The sequence below is a fragment of the Mustelus asterias genome, unplaced genomic scaffold, assembly GCF_964213995.1.
Source record: "Mustelus asterias unplaced genomic scaffold, sMusAst1.hap1.1 HAP1_SCAFFOLD_2334, whole genome shotgun sequence".
Lineage (NCBI taxonomy): Eukaryota > Metazoa > Chordata > Chondrichthyes > Carcharhiniformes > Triakidae > Mustelus > Mustelus asterias.
In genome coordinates this window covers 36,556-55,071 of record NW_027592279.1, presented here as the reverse complement: position 1 = coordinate 55,071, position 18,516 = coordinate 36,556, and the positions used below count along the sequence as shown (strand labels likewise).

At 48.0% G+C, this 18,516-nt stretch overlaps 5 non-coding genes across 5 annotated transcripts; 3 read left to right on the top strand and 2 right to left on the bottom strand.

The window, feature by feature from the left end:
• Positions 1–2,249: 2,249 nt before the first annotated feature.
• On the bottom strand, positions 2,250–2,322 carry trnav-uac (transfer RNA valine (anticodon UAC)). The gene has a single exon. It is a non-coding gene; the product is annotated as a tRNA-Val (tRNA).
• Positions 2,323–9,024: 6,702 nt separating this feature from the next.
• trnai-uau (transfer RNA isoleucine (anticodon UAU)) lies at positions 9,025–9,097 on the top strand. Its single transcript has one exon. It is a non-coding gene; the product is annotated as a tRNA-Ile (tRNA).
• A 2,548-nt stretch (positions 9,098–11,645) lies between these two features.
• Positions 11,646–11,719, bottom strand: trnat-agu (transfer RNA threonine (anticodon AGU)). The gene has a single exon. It is a non-coding gene; the product is annotated as a tRNA-Thr (tRNA).
• A 1,278-nt stretch (positions 11,720–12,997) lies between these two features.
• trnav-cac (transfer RNA valine (anticodon CAC)) lies at positions 12,998–13,070 on the top strand. Its single transcript has one exon. It is a non-coding gene; the product is annotated as a tRNA-Val (tRNA).
• A 5,373-nt stretch (positions 13,071–18,443) lies between these two features.
• On the top strand, positions 18,444–18,516 carry trnav-uac (transfer RNA valine (anticodon UAC)). The gene has a single exon. It is a non-coding gene; the product is annotated as a tRNA-Val (tRNA).

Below are 18,516 nucleotides of genomic sequence, written 5' to 3'. Positions count from 1 at the left end.
CTCTCGCCCTCTCTCTCACGCCCTCTCTCTCACGCCCTCTCTCTCACGCCCTCTCTCTCACGCCCTCTCTCACACGCCCTCTCTCACACGCCCTCTCTCACACGCCCTCTCTCTCACGCCCTCTCTCCCACGCCCTCTCTCACACGCCCTCTCTCTCACGCCCTCTCTCTCACGCCCTCTCTCCCACACCCTCTCTCCCACACCCTCTCTCCCACACCCTCTCTCCCACACCCTCTCTCCCACACCCTCTCTCCCACACCCTCTCCCCCACACCCTCTCCCCCACACCGTCTCCCCCACACCGTCTCCCCCACACCGTCTCCCCCACACCCTCTCTCCCACACCCTCTCTCCCACACCCTCTCTCCCACACCCTCTCTCCCACACCCTCTCTCCCACACCCTCTCTCCCACACCCTCTCTCCCACACCCTCTCCCCCACACCCTCTCCCCCACACCCTCTCCCCCACACCCTCTCCCCCACACCCTCTCCCCCACACCCTCTCTCCCACACCCTCTCTCCCACACCCTCTCCCCCACACCCTCTCCCCCCACACCCTCTCTCACACACCCTCTCTCCCACACCCTCCCTCCCACACCCTCCCTCCCACACCCTCCCTCCCACACCCTCCCTCCCACACCCTCCCTCCCACACCCTCCCTCCCACACCCTCCCTCCCACACCCTCCCTCCCACACCCTCCCTCCCACACCCTCCCTCCCACACCCTCCCTCCCACACCCTCCCTCCCACACCCTCCCTCCCACACCCTCCCTCTCTCACCCTCCCTCTCACACCCTCCCTCTCACACCCTCCCTCTCTCACCCTCTCTCTCACACCCTCTCTCTCACACCCTCTCTCTCACACCCTCTCTCTCACACCCTCTCTCTCACACCCTCTCTCACACGCCCTCTCTCACACACCCTCTCTCCCACACCTTCTCTCACACACCCTCTCTCACACACCCTCTCTCACACAGCCTCTCTCACACACCCTCTCTCTCACACCCTCTCTCACACACACCCTCTCTCACACACCTTCTCTCACACACCTTCTCTCACACACCCACTCTCACACACCCACTCTCTCCCACACACTCTCTCCCACCCTCTCTCACACACCCTCTCTCCCACACCCTCTCTCCCACACCCTCTCTCCCACACCCTCTCCCCCACACCCTCTCTCCACACCCTCTCTCACACACCCTCTCTCACACACCCTCTCTCACACACCTTCTCTCACACACCCTCTCTCACACACCCTCTCTCACACAGCCTCTCTCACACACCCTCTCTCTCACACCCTCTCTCACACACACCCTCTCTCACACACCTTCTCTCACACACCTTCTCTCACACACCCACTCTCACACACCCACTCTCTCCCACACACTCTCTCCCACACCCTCTCTCACACACCCTCTCTCCCGACATAATGAAACACAGGTGTGTAATGTTTATCAATCCAATGACTGAGCTTTTTATCATTACCGACAGTTTCAAGGGGGATCATCATTGTCACCATTAATTCTTGTCAGTTCCCAAGTCCCCGACCATAACTCTTCCGTTCGCTGAGACATTAATATCTTTCTGACTCTGTTTTGATTGGAAACTGTGAAGCAGCTTCATTAAAACTCACTCCTGTATCAGTTGTTTCTGATAAGGTGTCGGGTGAGGCAATGAAGCCTCCTTTATGGCCCTGTGATTCCAACAGTTGGGTGCTTTCAAGGACTGTATCGAACATGTGTTTAGTATCAAAGGGCTCTCTGTAACTGTGCATCAAAGTTTCTTTGTTTAATTTCTAAAAATGTACAGAAGATATATTTATATATATGCACTAATTAAAGGTATTATATGTACCTTTAAAACTACAAAGTATTTAAAACACCTCATTACAATTACTAACAAACTTACTCCACATTGAGAAAGTGAATTCTACATCGAAGTTGATGAAACAAAAACCCGAGCAGAATCTGCCAATCTGATAGAAACCCTTTTCTTTTCTATCTTTCTCCACATCACAGCCTCTCTGCTCTGATATTCTGTGCCTCAGCGATAGACAAGTAACCCATTCGCCAAGTTAACCACCTTATCGACCTGTCCTGCTGCCTTCCGAGATCTGTGAACATGAACCCCAAGTCTCTTGGCTCCTCTGCACTTGTTCGCATCCGACCATTCAAAGGACAAGTCACTGTGAAAGAGCGGCGAGTTCAAGGCAGTTCCACTGCTCTCTGGGAATAGGAACAAAATACCACTGGCTCCACTGGGCTTCGAACCCAGGACCTTCTGCGTGTAAGGCAGGCGTGATAACCACTACACTATGGAACCACAGGACTGTGAATGTAAATGAGCTGGAGGCAGTTCAGGGTGGGGGGGCGGTGGGTGGTTACTGGATTGCTGCCTGGAATGAGCGGGTTTTCTCATGAGGTTGGATTGGACAGACTGGGCTTCTTTCAGCTGGAGTTTAGGAAAGTGAAGGGGTGACTGGATTAAAGTTTCCAAGATGCTGAACGGTCTTGGGAAGGTGGAGGTGGAAAAGATGTTTCCTCTTATGGGTGAGGCCAAAACAAGGGGGTGCTGTTTGGACATTCACAATAGATGAACAGGTGTCCTTTAACAAATTCCTCACACGCGATTAACAATTCCAAGAGTCGCCGGCAGCAACATTCATTCATTTGCCCTCATTTGGTGGGGAAATACCCTCCATACCAGGATGTTGCCTGGTATACAGGGCATTAACTATGAGGAGAGGCTGGAGAAACTTGGTTTGTTCTCTCTGGAACGATGGAGGTTGAGGGGAGACCTGATAGAAGTTTACAAGATTATGAGGGGCATGGACAGGTTGGATAGTCACAAGCTTTTTTCCAGGGCGGAAGAGTCAATTACTGGGGGGGGCACAGGTTTGAGGTGCGAGGGGCCAGGTTTAAAGGAGATGTACGAGGCAGATTTTTTACACAGAGGGTGGTGGGTGCTCGGAACGCGTTGCCGGGCGAGGTAGTGGAAGCGGATATGGTGGTGACTTTTAAGGGGCGTCTTGACAAGTACATGAATAGGATGGGAATGGAGGGATATGGGCCCCGGAAGGGGAGGGGGTTTTCGTTAAGTCGATAAGCATGGTCGGTGCAGGCTTGGAGGGCCGAAGGGCCTGTTCCTGTGCTGTAATTTTCTTTGTTCTTATTCTTTATTAGGAGGTCGCCCATTTAGGTCAAGAGATGATTAGATTTGTTTTCTCTCAGAGGCTTGTGCCACTTTTAAACTCTGCCTCAGAAGGTGCTGGAGGACGGGGTCACTGAATATTTTCCTGGCGGAGGGAGTTCGATATTTGTTGAGTGAGAGAATTAAAGATTATCGGGGAGGGGGAGGGGAATATGGAGAATGTGGAAGCCAACAGAAAGGGATCAGCCATGGCCTTAGTAAATAGTGAAGCAGCTCGAAGGACCAGATGGTTTCAGGTTGCAGCACCACAGGATTTTGCTTTTAATTTTATAACAAATTATAACATTGGTTCAGTTTTTCTGTTGGTGCCGTGGTTTAGTTGGTTAAAGTGCCTGTCTAGTAAACAGGAGATCCTGAGTTTGAATCTCAGCGGTGTTTTGGTGTCCGTTGCATTTTGCAATTTTGAAACAAAATCACTCTTTCTCTGAGAAGCTGTAACTTTCCTGTCACACAGTTCGACACAGTAAGAAGTGTTTAACAACACCAGGTTAAAGTCCAACAGGTTTATTTGGTAGCAAAAGCCACACAAGCTTTCGGAGCTGCAAGCCCCTTCTTCAGGTGAGTGGGATTCTGTTCACAAACAGAGCATATAAAGACACAAACTCAATTTACATGAATAATGGTTGGAATGCGAATACTTACAACGAATCAAGTCTTTAAGAAACAAAACAATGTGAGTGGAGAGAGCATCAAGACAGGCTAAAAAGATGTGTATTGTCTCAGACAAGACAGCCAATGAAACTCTGTGGGGGTTACAAAATAGTGTGCCATGAACCCAATATCCCGGTTGAGGCCGTCCTCGTGTGTGCGGAACCTGGCTATCAGTTTCTGCTCAGCGACTCTGCGCCGTCGTGTGTCGCGAAGGCGCCTTGGAGAACGCTTACCCGGATATCAGAGGCCGAATGCCCGTGACCGCTGAAGTGCTCCCCAACAGGAAGAGAACAGTCTTGCCTGGTGATTGTCGAGCGGTGCTCATTCATCGACAGTTCATCGACACAGCAGGAAAAGAAGCCCAGAGGCACATTTTGTCTGCGTCGGCCATCGAGCACCTATTAAAATGGATGAATGTTGCTGCCGGCGACTCTTGGAATTGTCAATCGCGTGTGAGGAATTTGTTAAAGGACATCTGTTCATCTATTTTGAAACACATCTCAAACAATTGTGTTCAGGGTGGAAGAAAAGCAAAACCCAAACAGGGACTGGAACCCTGGACCCTCAGATTAAAAGTCAAATGCTTCACTGACTGAGCTATCCCTCTTTTTTCTACATTGAGTTCGCCGCTCTCTCACAGTGAGTTCGAGCAGATAAGATTGAAGGAGAGTTCATTTTTTAATGGGGGTGGGGAAGTGTGATATTATCCACTTTGAGGTCAAGATGATTATTTGTTTAACTTTCTGAAAGTCCAAAAGTCAAATCGTGCTGAGCATTTCATCGATTTGGCAGAACAAGGACCTCATGAAATGCTCCACTTTAGATCCTTCCTCTCTCGTTCCTATAATGAGTCTAACAGTCAGTCCCCGTGGTTCAGTTGGTTAATGCGCTTGTCCAGTCGGCTGGTATTCCTGAGTTAAAATCTCCGTGCTACCTGTTAACGATGACTTTTGTTCATATGGACATCTTTCACCAATATTTTGCCGTAGTTTCAATCCTTTTGTTTTTGAAAATTGTGTTCTCTCTTTCCAGCGAACCATCCGTGAAAAAGAAGTTACTTCATCACTTACCTCTTCATTGGGCAATCATAGAAATCCTACAGTGCAGAAAGAGGCCATTCAGCCCATCGAGTCTGCACCAACCACAATCCCACCCAGGCCCTACTCCCATATCCACCCACTGATCCACACATCTCAGGACACTAAGGGCAATTTTTAGCATGGTCAATCAACCTAACCTGCACATCTTTGGACTGTGGGAGGAAACTGGAGGAAACCCACACAGACACAGGGAGAATGTGCAAACTCCACACAGACAGTGACCCAAGCGAGGAATCGAACCCAGGTCGCTGGAGTTGTGAAGTAACAGTGCTAACCACTGTGCTACCGTGTCGTCCGATATGTTCCCATTGCTCAGGATCGGCTGAAATAGATTCCCAAGTTGAACAGTTTTAACACTGTCGATATCTCCATCAGTCCACTCTTCACTTCAACACACTGAAGACAATAGGAGCAATCACTCTCCTCATTAACCAATTAAAAGGCAGAATTTTGTTGTGAATCTGCCCTCTTTCCACTCCCAGGTCAATATCATTGTGTTTGTCGCTGTGCTGAGTGTCTGTCAGTACATCACCTCCTCCACGATTGTCCTAAACACCGGTGCCCCACAAGGCAGTGTTGTCAGCCCCCTACTATACTCCTTAGACGCCTCTGACCGTCTGGCCAAATTCCCCTCCAACTCGATTTTCAAGTTTGCTGACGACATCACCGTAATGGGTCGGATCTCAGACAATGATGAGACAGAGTACAGGAATGAGATAGAGAATCTGGTGAACTGGTGCGGCACCAATAATCTCTCCCTCAATGTCAACAAAACGAAGGAGATTGTCATCGACTCCAGGAAGCGTAAAGGAGATTCAAGTAAAGGAGAACATGCCCCTGTCTACATCAATGGGGACGAAGTAGAAAGGGTCGAGAGCTTCAAGTTTCTAGGTGTCCAGATCACCAACAACCTGTCCTGGTCCCCCCGTGCTGTCACTATAGTTAAGAAAGCCCACCAACGCCTCTACTTTCTCAGAAGACTAAGGAAATTTGGCATGTCAGCTACGACTCTCACCAACTTTTACAGATACACCATAGAAAGCATTCTTTCCGGTTGTATCACAGCTTGGTATGGCTCCTGCTCTGCCCAAAACCGCAAGGAACTACAAAAGGTTGTGAATGTAGCCCAATCCATCACGCAACCCAGCCTCCCATCCATTGATTCTGTCTGCACTTCCCACTGCCTTAGTAAAGCAGCCAGCATAATTAAGGACCCCATACACCCCGGACATTCTCTCTTCCACCTTCTTCCATTGGGTAAAAGATATAAAATTCTGAGGTCATGTACCAACCGACTCAAGAACAGCTTCTTCTCTGCTGCTGTCAGACTTTTGAATGGACCTATTGATCTTTCTCTACACCCTGGCTATGACTGAAACACTACATTCTGCACCCTCTCCTTTCCTTCTCTATGAACAGTATGCTTTGTATAGCGCGCAAGAAACAATACTTTTCACTGTATGTTAATACATGTGACAATAATAAATCAAATCAAATCAAAACATCACAGCACCGCTGAGATTCTAACTCTGGATTGCCTGTTTATGGGGCAGGTGCTTTAACCAACTGAGCCATGGCACCAACAGCAGGACATGCAGGAACAATGGGAGGAAAGGTCTCATTCTGTGCTGCAAAACTCTGTGACTCGATGATTCTATAAAATATGTTCCCCAGATCCCTCTTCCTTTTTTTATTAGAAACAGCCGATCTCCCTCTGGAAACCATTCAATGGTCCCTGCTTTCAGGGATCTGCGGACAAGATCCCCAAGTCTCTCGGCTCCTCTGCACTTCTTCACATCCTCCCGTTCAATTGACAAGTCGCTGTGAAACAGCGGCTCGCTCGAGGCAGGAATAAAGCTCACTCACCGGGGCTCGGATAGTCGGTCGTGCATCTGCCTTTTAACATGAAGGCCGTGGGTTCAAGTCCCTCTTTGGGCCAAAATAGAGTCAATATCATCGCTCACTGTTAACGTTGAATTTTCTTTCACCTTGAACACAATTGCTTGAGATGCCTTCAAGACAGATCAACAGATGGACATCTTTGCCATGACTCCGTAGCTTTCATAATCTATATTTTCAAGAATTATATTCTCTATTTCCAGACAGCTATCTGTGAAAAATAAATTAATCCTCACTTTGCTCTTCATTGGGCGATATGTTCCCATTGCTCAGGATCGGCTGAAATAGTTTCCCAAGTTGAACAGTTTTAACACTGTCGATATCTCCATCAGTCCACTCTTCACTTCAACACACTGAAGACAATAGAAGCAATCCCTCTCCTAATTAACCAATGAAAGCAGGAAGTTGCTGGTGAATCTGCCCTCCTTGTGCTCCCAGGTCAATATAATGGTGTTTGTTGCTGTGCTGAGTGTCTGTCAGTGCATCAGAAACAGGAGCATGAGCAGCATCTACTGAGCTATTAGTAAATACATAGAACTAGAATAGAAAATGCTGGAAAATCTCAGCAGGACTGACAGCATCTGTGGAGAGAGAATGAAGCCAACGTTTCGAGTCAGGATGACCCTTGGTCATCGAGCTAGGGTGTCGAGAAAGGTCAACTTAATGCAAGGTAAGTCCATTCAAAAGTCTGACAGCAGCAGGGAAGAAGCTGTTCTTGAGTCAGTTGGTACGTGACCTCAGACTTTTGGAGCTTTTTCCCGACGGAAGAAGGTGGAAGAGAGAATGTCCGGGGTGCGTGGGGTCCTTAATTATGCCGGCTGCTTTGCCGAGGCAGCGGAAAGTGTAGACAGAGTCAGTGGATGGGAGGCTGGTTTGAATGATGGATTGGGCTACATTCACGTTTTGTAGTTCCTTGCGGTCTTGGGCAGAGCAGGAGCCATACCAAGCTGTGATACAACCAGAAAGAATGCTTTCTATGGTGCATCTGTAGAAGTTGGTGAGAGTCGTAGCTGACATGCCAAATTTCCTTAGTCTTCTGAGAAAGTAGAGGCGTTGGTGGCCTTTCATAACTATAGTATCAGAATCCCTTAGTCGCCACACTCCGGCGCTTGTTTGGGTACACTGAGGGGGAATTTAGCATGGCCAATACACCTAACCTGCACATCTTTGGACTGTGAGAGGAAAACAGAGCAGCCAGAGGAAACCCACGCAGACATGGGGAGAACATGCAAACTCCACACAGACAGTGACCCAAGCCGGGAATCGAAACCTAGTCCCTGGTGCTGTGAGGCAGCAGTGCTAACCAGTCCCACCGTGCCACCCTCACACGCGATTGACAATTCCAAGAGTCGCCGGCAGCAACATTCGCCCATTTTAATTGGTGCTTGCTGGCCGGCGCAGACAAAATGTGCCTCTGAGCTTCTTTTCCTGCTGTCGAACTGTGTGACGGGAAAGTTGTGGCTTCTCAGAGATAAAAAACACAACATCCACAAAGGCACCACTGAGATTCAAACTCAGAATCTCCTGTTGACTAAACAGGCGCTTTAGCCAACTAAACCACGGCACCAACAGAAACGTTGAACCAATGTTATAATTTATAAATAAAGATAAAAGCAAATTCCTGTGGATGCTGCAACCTGAAACCATCTGGTCCTTCGAACCTGCTTCACTATTTACTGAGGCCATGGCTGATCCCTTTCTGTTGGCTTCCACATTCTCCATATTCCCCTCCCCATCCCCGATAATCTTTAATTCTCTCACTCAACAAATATCTAACTCGCTCCGCCAGGAAAATATTCAGTGACCCCGTCCTCCAGCACCTTCTGAGGCAGAGTTTAAAAGTGGCACAAGCCCCTGAGAGAAAACAAATCTAATCATCTCTTGTCCTAAAAGGGCGCCCCCTAATGTTCAAACAGCGCCCCCTTGTTTTGGCCTCACCCACAAGAGGAAACATCTTTTCCACCTCCACCTTCCCAAGACCGTTCAGCATCTTAGAAACTTTAATCCAGTCACCCCTTCACTTTCCTAAACTCCAGCTGAAAGAAGCCCAGTCTGTCCAATCCAACCTCATGAGAAAACCCGCTCATTCCAGGGAGCAATCCAGTAACCACCCACCGACCCCCACCCTGAACTGCCTCCAGCTCAGTTACATTCACAGTTATGTGGATCCATAGTGTAGTGGTTATCACGTCTGCCTTATACGCAGAAGGTCCTGGGTTCGAAGCCCAGTGGGGCCAGTGGTATTTTGTTCCTATTCCCAGAGAGCAGTGGAACTGCCTTGAACTCGCCGCTCTTTCACAGTGACTTGTCCTTTGAATGGTCGGATGCCAACAAGTGCAGAGGAGCCGAGAGACTTGGGGTTCATGTCCACAGATCCCTGAAGGCAGCAGGACAGGTAGATCAGGTGGTCAACAAGGCATATGGAAACCTTGTCTTTATAGCCGAGGTATAGAATATCAGAGCAGAGAGGCTATGGTGGAGCTGTATAAAATATTAGAAGACCAAAGAATTGAACACTGACCCTTCAAATCTGGGGAACAGCTGCTCCTTTTTCACTCTGTCCGTGCCCCTCATAATCTTGCACAACTCAATCAGATCCCACCTCAGTCTTCTCTGTTCCAGGAAAAACAACTGAAGCTGATCCAACCTCTTTTCATAACTTAAATGCTCCGTCCCAGGCAGCATCCTGGGGAATCTCCTCTGCACCCTCTCCAGCGCAATCACATCCTTCCTAAAATGTGGTGACCAGAACTGCACACAGTGCTCCAGCTGTGGCCTCACCACAGTTCGATACAACTCCAACATGACTTCAACACAAACAGAAAATGCTGGAAAATCTCAGCAGGTCTGACAGCATCTCTGGGGAGGGAATCGAGCCAACGTTTGGAGTCTGGACGACCCTTGGTCAGAGCTGAGAGCACAGAGAATCAGCGGAGATTTATTATGTGAGGGTGGGGAGAGGGAATGGGACAATGGCCGAGGAACTGAATCGTTACTTTGCATCAGTCTTCACGGTGGAAGACACCAGTGGGATGTCAGAGCTCCAGGAGAATCAGGGGGCACAGGTGAGTGTAGTGGCCATCACTAAGGAGAAGGTTCTGGGGAAACTGAAAGGTCTGAAGGTGGATAAATCACCTGGACCGGATGGACTACACCCCAGGGTTCTAAAAGAAATCGCTGAGGAAATTGTGGAGGCATTGGTGGTGATCTTTCAGGAATCACTGGAGGCGGGGAGGGTCCCAGAGGACTGGAAAGTAGCTGATGTAACACCGCTGTTTAAGAAGGGAGGGAGGCAGCAGACGGGAAATTATAGGCCGGTTAGCCTGACTTCAGTAATTGGCAAGATTTTCGAGTCCATTATTAAAGATGAGATTGCGGAGTACTTGGAAGTGCATGATAAAATAGGACTGAGTCAGCACGGCTTCGTCAAGGGGAGGTCATGTCTGACAAATCTGTTAGAGTTCTTTGAGGAGGTAACAAGGAAGTTAGATAAAGGAGAACCAGTGGATGTGATTTATTTAGATTTCCAAAAGGCCTTTGACAAGGTGCCGCATAGGAGACTGTTAAATAAGTTAAGAGCCCATGGTGTTAAGGGTAAGATCCTGGCATGGATAGAGGATTGGCTGACTGGCAGAAGGCAGAGAGTGGGGATAAAGGGGTCTCTCTCAGGTTGGCAGCCGGTGACTAGTGGTGTGTCTCAGGGGTCAGTGCTGGGACCACAACTTTTCACAATATACATTAACGATTTGGAGGAAGGAACTGAAGGCACTATTGCTAAGTTTGCAGATGATACAAAGATATGTAGAGGGACAGGTAGTATTGAGGAAGCAGGGGGGCTGCAGAAGGACTTGGACAGGTTAGCAGAGTGGGCAAAGAAGTGGCAGATGGAATACAATGTGGAAAAGTGTGAGGTTCTGCACTTTGGAAGGAGGAATGGAGGCAGAGACTATTTTCTAAATGGGGAAATGCTGAGGAAATCAGAAACACAAAGGGATTTGGGAGTCCTTGTTCAAGATTCTCTTAAGGTTAACGTGCAGGTTCACTCGGCAGTTCGGAAGGCAAATGCAATGTTCGCATTCATGTCAAGAGGGCTAGAATACAAGAGCAGGGATGTACTTCTGAGGCTGTAGAAGGCTCTGGTCAGACCCCATTTGGAGTGTTGTGAGCAGTTTTGGGCCCTGTATCTAAGGAAGGATGTGCTGGCCTTGGAAAGGGTCCAGAGGAGGTTCACAAGAATGATCCCTGGAATGAAGAGCTTGTGAGGAACAGTTGAGGACTCTGGGTCTGTACTCGTTGGAGTTTGGAAGGATGAGGGGGGATCTTATTGAAACTTACAGGATACTGTGAGGCCTGGATAGAGTGGACGTGGAGAGAATGTTTCCGTTTGTGGGAAAAACTAGAACCAGAGGCACAACCTCAGGCTAAAGGGGCGATCCTTTAAAACAGAGATGAGGAGGAATTTCTTCAGCGAGAGAGTGGTGAATCTGTTGAACTCTTTGCTGCAGAAGGCTGTGGAGGCTAGGTCATTGAGTGTCTGAGACAGAGATAGATAGGTTCTTGATTAATAAGGGGATCAGGGGTTATGGGGAAAAGGCAGGAGAATGGGGATGAGAAAAATATCAGCCATGATTGAATGGCGGAGCTGACTCGATGGGCCGAGTGGCCTAATTCTGTTACTGTATCTTATGGTCATTTAAAATGGGCCTCTGGGCTTCTTTTCCTGTGATCGAACTGTGTGACGGGAAAGTTACGGCTTCTCAGAGTTGCAAAATGCAACATGCACAAAGGCACCGCTAAGATTTGAACTCAGGATCTCCTGTTTACTAGACAGGCACTTTAACCAACTAAACCACGGCACCTACAGAAAAGCCGAACCAATGTTATAATTTATTACAAAATTAAAAGCAAAATCCTGTGGATGCTGCAACCTGAAACCATCTGGTCCTTCGAGCTGCTTCACTATTTACGAAGGCCATGGCTGATCATAAGAACATAAGAAATAGGAGCAGGAGTCGGCCATCTAGCCCCTCGAGCCTGCCCCGCCATTCAATAAGATCATGGCTGATCTGAAGTGAATCAGTTCCACTTACCCGCCTGATCCCCATAACCCCTAATTCCCCTACCGATCAGGAATCCATCTATCCGTGACTTAAACATATTCAACGAGGTAGCCTCCACCACTTCAGTGGGCAGAGAATTCCAGAGATTCACCACCCTCTGAGAGAAGAAGTTCCTCCTCAACTCTGTCCTAAACTGACCCCCCTTTATTTTGAGGCTGTGCCCTCTAGTTCTGGTTTCCTTTCTAAGTGGAAAGAATCTCTCTACTCCTACCCTATCCAGCCCCTTCATTATCTTATATGCCTCTATAAGATCACCCCTCAGCCTTCTAAACTCCAACGAATACAAACCCAATCTGCTCAATCTCTCCTCATAGTCAACATCCCTCATCTCCGGTATCAACCTGGTGAACCTTCTCTGCACTCCCTCCAAGGCCAATATATCTTTTCGCAAATAAGGGGACCAAAACTGCACACAGTATTCCAGCTGTGGCCTCACCAATGCCTTGTACAGATGCAGCAAGACTTCTCTGCTTTTATATTCTATCCCCCTCGCGATAAATGCCAACATCCCATTTGCCTTCTTGATCACCTGTTGTATTTGCAGATCCCATTCTGTTGGCTTCCACATTCTCCATATTCCCCTCCCCCTCCCTGATAATCTTTAATTCTCTCACTCAACAAATATCTAACTCCCTCCGCCAGGAAAATATTCAGTGGCCCTGTCCTCCAGCACCTTCTGAGGCAGAGTTTAAAAGTGGCACAAGCATCTGAGAGAAAACAAATCTAATCATCTCTTGACCTAAAAGGGCGCCCCCTAATGTTCAAACAGCGCCCCCTTGTTTTGGCCTCACCCACAAGAGGAAACATCTTTTCCACCTCCACCTTCCCAAGACCGTTCAGCATCTTAGAAACTTTAATCCAGTCACCCCTTCACTTTCCTAAACTCCAGCTGAAAGAAGCCCAGTCTGTCCAACCCAACCTCATGAGAAAACCCGCTCATTCCAGGCAGCAATCCAGTAACCACCCACCGACCCCCACCCTGAACTGCCTCCTGCTCATTTACATTCACAGTCATGTGGCTCCATAGTGTAGTGGTTCTCATGTCTGCCTCACACGCAGAAGGTCCTGGGTTCAAAGCCCAGTGGAGCCAGTGGTATTTTGTTCCTATTCCCAGAGAGCAGTGGAACTGCCTTGAACTCCGGCGCTCTTTCACAGTGACTTGTCCTTTGAATGGTCAGATGCGAACAAGTGCAGAGGAGCCGAGAGACTTGGGGTTCATGTCCACAGATCCCTGAAGGCAGCAGGACAGGTAGATAAGGTGGTTAACTGGGCTAATGGGTTACTTGTCTTTATAGCCGAGGCACAGAATATCAGAGCAGAGAGGCGATGATGGAGCTGTATAAAATGTCTGAAGACCAAAGAATTGAACACTGACCCTTCAAATCTGGGGAACAGCTGCTCCTTATCCACTCTGTCCGTGCCCCTCATAATCTTGTCCACCTCAATCAGGTCGCCCCTCAGTCTTCCCTGCTCCAATGAAAATAATCCAAGCTTCCGCAACCTCTCTTCATAATTTAAATGCTCCGTCCCAGGCAGCATCCTGGGGAATCTCCTCTGCACCCTCTCCAGTGCAATCACATCCTTCCTAAAATGTGGTGACCAGAACTGCACACAGTGCTCCAGCTGTGGCCTCACCAAAGTTCGGTACAACTCCAACATGACTTCAACAGAAACAGCTGACTGACTGTTAGACTCATTATAGGAACGAGAGAGGAAGGATCTAAAGTGGAGGATTTCATGAGGTCCTTGTTCTGCCAAATCGATGAAATGCTCAGCACGATTTGACATTTAGACATTTAGAAAGTTACACCAAATAATCATCTTGACCCCAAAGTGGATAATATCACACTTCCCCTCCCCCATTAAAAAATGAACTCTCCTTCAAACCTTTCTGCTCGAACTCACTGTGAGAGAGCGGCTTGTTCAACGGAGGAAAAAGACAGCTGTGGTAAAGCCTGAATTGCTCAGTCAGTAAAACATTGTACTTTTAATCTGAGGGTCCAGGGTTCCAGTCCCTGTTTGGGTGTTGCTTTTCTTCCACCCTGAACGCAATTGTTTGAGATGTGCTTCAAAATAGATGAACAGATGTCCTTTAACAAATTCCTCACACGCGATTGACAATTCCAAGAGTCGCCGGCAGCAACATTCATCCATTTTAATAGGTGCTCGATGGCCGGCGCGTCACAGAGACGTGGCTGCAAGGGGATCAGGGCTGGGATCGAAATATCCAAGGATATGTGTCCTATGGAAAGGACAGGCAGATGGGCAAAGGGGGCGGGGTTGCATTGTTAGTCAGGAATGACGTTAAATCGATAGCAGGAAGTGATATAGGATCAGAAGGTACAGAATCTCTGTGGGTCGAGTGGAGGAATCACAAAGGTAAAAAGCCCCTGATGGGAGTTATGTACAGGCCCCCTCGCAGTCGTCAGGATGTGGGACAGAAAAATAAATCAGGAGATAGAAAAGGCAATGTTACAATAATCATGGGGGATTTCAATATGCAGGTGGAGTGGGAAAATCAGGTCGGGAGTGGATCCCAAGAACAGGAATTTGTGCAATGTCTAAGCGATGGTTTTTTGGAGCAGCTTGTGACAGAGTCTACTGGGGAACAGGCAACCGCATATTGTGTCAGGAAACCCTCCTGCACACACTGCACAAAAACTGCCCCATCCGAACTATTTGACCTACAAAGGTTCCAATCAATATTTGGAAAGTTAAAGTCCCCCATGACAACTACCCTGTGACCCCCACACATATCCATAATCTGCTTAGCAATTTCTTCCTCCACATCTCTATTACTATTTGGGGGCCTATAGTAAACTCCTAACAACGTGACCGCTCCTTTCCTATTTCTAACCTCAGCCCATATTACCTCAGTGTGCAGATCCCCCTCGAAGTGCCTTTCCGCAGCCGTTAAACTATCCTTGATTAACAATGCCACTCCTCCACCTCTTTTACCAGCTTCCCTTCACTTAGTGAAACATCTATACCCTGGAACGTCCAACAACCATTCCTGTCCTTGTTCTACCCATGTCTCCGTAATGGCCACAACATCGTAGTCCCAAGTACCAATCCATGCCCCAAGTTCATCTACCTTGTTCCGGATGCTCCTTGCATTGAAGTAGACACACTTCAACCCACCTTCCTGTCTACCGGTACCCACCCTTGACCCTGATACCTTCCCCAATACCTCACCACCCTCACTGACTTCTGGACTACAACTCCTTTTCCCACTCCCCTGACACATTAGTTTAAACCCCCCTGAAGAGCTGGAACAAATTTCCCTCCTAGGATATTGGTGCCCCTCTGGTTCAGGTGCACCCCGTCCTGTGTGTACAGGTCCCACCTTCCCCAGAATGTGTTCCAATTATCCACATAGCTGAAACCCTCCCTCCTACACCATCCCTGCAACCACATGTTTAACTGCTCTCTCTCCCTGTTCCTCAACTCGCTATCACGTGGCACCGGCAACGTACCAGAGATGACCACATGTTTTGTCTTGGCATATTAACATACAGTGAAAAGTATTGTTTCCTGCGCGCCTGCAGACAAAGCATACTGATCATAGAGAAGGAAAGGAGAGGGTGCAGAATGTAGTGTTTCAGTCATAGCTAGGGTGTAGAGAAAGATCAATAGGTCCATTCAAAAGTCTGACAGCAGCAGAGAAGAAGCTGTTCTTGAGTCGGTTGGTACATGACCTCAGACTTTTATATCTTTTACCCAATGGAAGAAGGTGAAAGAGAGAATGTCCGGGGTGTATGGGGTCCTTAATTATGCTGGCTGCTTTACTAAGGCAGTGGGAAGTGTAGACAGAATCAATGGATGGGAGGCTGGTTTGCGTGATGGTTTGGGTTACATTCACAACCTTTTGTAGTTCCTTGCGGTTTTGGGCAGAGCAGGAGCCATACCAAGCTGTGATACAACCGGAAAGAATGCTTTGTATGGTGCATCTGTAAAAGTTGGTGAGAGTCGTAGCTGACATGCCAAATTTCCTTAGTCTTCTGAGAAAGTAGAGGCATTGGTGGGCTTTCTTAACTATAGTGACAGCACGGGGGGACCAGGACAGGTTGTTGGTGATCTGGACACCTAAAAACATGAAGCTCTCGACCCTTTCTACTTCATCCCCGTTGATGTAGACAGGGGCATGTTCTCCACTACTCTTCCTGGAGTCGATGACAATCTCCTTCATTTTGTTGACATTGAGGGAGAGATTATTGTTGCCACACCAGTTCACCAGATTCTCTATCTCATTCCTGTACTCTGTCTCATCATTGTCTGAGATCCGACCCATTACGGTGATGTCGTCAGCAAACTTGAAAATCGAGTTGGCGGGTAATTTGGCCAGACGGTCAGAGGCGTATAAGGAGTATAGTAGGGGGCTGAGAACACAGCCTTGTGGGGCACCGGTGTTGAGGACAATCGTGGAGGAGGTGATGTACTGACAGACACTCAGCACAGCGACAAACACGATGATATTGACCTGGGAGTGGAAAGAGGGCAGATTCACAACAAAATTCTGCCTTTTAATTGGTTAATGAGGAGAGTGATTGCTCCTATTGTCTTCAGTGTGTTGAAGTGAAGAGTGGACTGATGGAGATATCGACAGTGTTAAAACTGTTCAACTTGGGAAACTATTTCAGCCGATCCTGAGCAATGGGAACATATCGGACGACACGGTAGCACAATGGTTAGCACTGTTACTTCACAACTCCAGCGACCTGGGTTCGATTCCTAGCTTGGGTCACTGTCTGTGTGGAGTTTGCACATTCTCCCTGTGTCTGTGTGGGTTTCCTCCGGTTTCCTCCCACAGTCCAAAGATGTGCAGGTTAGGTTGATTGGCCATGCTAAAAATTGCCCTTAGTGTCCTGAGATGTGTGGATCAGTGGGTGGATATGGGAGTAGGGCCTGGGTGGGATTGTGGTCGGTGCAGACTCGATGGGCTGAATGGCCTCTTTCTGCACTGTAGGATTTCTATGATTGCCCAATGAAGAGGTAAGTGATGAAGTAACTTCTTTTTCACGGATGGTTCGCTGGAAAGAGAGAACACAATTTTCAAAAACAAAAGGATTGAAACTACGGCAAAATATTGGTGAAAGATGTCCATATGAACAAAAGTCATCGTTAACAGGTAGCACGGAGATTTTAACTCAGGAATACCAGCCGACTGGACAAGCGCATTAACCAACTGAACCACGGGGGACTGACTGTTAGACTCATTATAGGAACGAGAGAGGAAGGATCTAAAGTGGAGCATTTCATGAGGTCCTTGTTCTGCCAAATCGATGAAATGCTCAGCACGTTTTGACTTTTGGATATTTAGAAATTTACAGCAAATAATCATCTTGACCTCAAAGTGGATAATATCACACTTCCCCTCCCCCATTAAAAAATGAACTCTCCTTCAATCTTATCTGCTCGAACTCACTGTGAGAGAGCGGCGAGTTCAACAGAGGGAAAAGGGGGCTGGCTTCAAGCCTGGATACCTCAGTCAGTAGAGCATCAGGCTTTTAATCTGAGGGTCGAGGGTTCAAGTCCCTGTTTGGGTGTTGCTTTTCTTCCACCCTGAACACAATTGTTTGAGATGTGCTTCAAAATAGATTAACAGGTGTCCTTTAACAAATTCCTCACACGCGGTTGACAATTCCAAGAGTCGCCGGCAGCAACATTCATCCATTTTAATAGGTGCTCGATGGCCGGCACAGATAAAATGTGCCTCTGGGCTTCTTTTCCTGCTGTTGAACTGTGTGACGGGAAAGTTGTGGCTTCTCGGAGATAAAAAACACAACATCCACAAAGGCACCACTGAGATTCAAACTCAGGATCTCCTGTATTCCTAAACAGGCGCTTTAACCAACTAAACCACGGCACCAACAGAATCGTTGAACCAATGTGATAATTTGTAAATAAAGATAAAAGCAAAATCCTGTGGATGCTGCAACCTGAAACCATCTGGTCCTTCGAGCTGCTTCACTATTTACTAAGGCCGTGGCTGATCCCTTTCTGTTGGCTTCCACATTCTCCATATTCCCCTCCCCCTCCCCAATAATCTTTAATTCTCTCACTCAACAAATATCGAACTCCCTCCGCCAGGAAAATATTCAGTGACCCCGTCCTCCAGCACCTTCTGAGGCAGAGTTTAAAAGTGGCACAAGCCTCTGAGAGAAAACAAATCTAATCTCTTGTCCTAAAAGGGCGCCCCCTAATGTTCAAACAGCACCCCCTTGTTTTGGCCTCACCCACAAGAGGAAACATCTTTTCCACCTCCACCTTCCCAAGACCGTTCAGCATCTTAGAAACTTTAATCCAGTCACCCCTTCACTTTCCTAAACTCCAGCTGAAAGAAGCCCAGTCTGTCCAATCCAACCTCATGAGAAAACCCACTCATTCCAGGGAGCAATCCAGTAACCACCCACCGCCCCCCGACCCTGAACTGCCTCCAGCTCAGTTACATTCACAGTCATGTGGTTCCATAGTGTAGTGGTTATCATGTCTGCCTTACATGCAGAAGGTCCTGGGTTCAAAACCCAATGGAGCCA